The following is a 588-nucleotide window of genomic DNA, read 5'->3' on the forward strand; positions in this document are numbered from 1 at the left end:
TTTGTGAAAGATGGTGTTCCTTGCTCAGATGATCACTAGATATTTACTTTCTAAATCAAAGATTGTGCCTCCATTTTTCCTTACAGATTTGTCAGAATATGTCACTTTATTGAGAACTTTTAAACTCAATTATATTAGGTCATTGCGGGTTTTTGGAAGGCACAGTGAACTAAAATTATTGGGAAATCAAATTTACTAATATGCATCTCATTCCTTTTTCTTCTACTCTAAACTCTGCCATTTCTTGAAATAGATTTTTTAAGATTAATTATTTTTCTAATTACAAAGGTTATATATGTCAAGTGAAGTAAATCTGGAAAATAGACAGTCACACTACAATTAAAATTTGATGGCTTTATTTTTTGCATAAGTATAGCAGATTTTTGTAAGATTTATTATTATGTAGATAAGTATGGTATTGGTTCCAAAATGCTTTTTTTTTTTTTACCAGCCATCCTTCTAACTGAATCAAGAATTTGTTAGATAATAAAATGCAGCAAATTATTCAATTCAATATTAAATACGTACTAAAGATTTATTATGTGCCACCCACTTTCCTCTCTCTGGGGTGGGTGGGAAGGGCACAAA

This window comes from Bos taurus, chromosome 5 (genome assembly GCF_002263795.3).
Source record: "Bos taurus isolate L1 Dominette 01449 registration number 42190680 breed Hereford chromosome 5, ARS-UCD2.0, whole genome shotgun sequence".
In the NCBI taxonomy this organism is placed as follows: Eukaryota; Metazoa; Chordata; class Mammalia; order Artiodactyla; family Bovidae; genus Bos; species Bos taurus.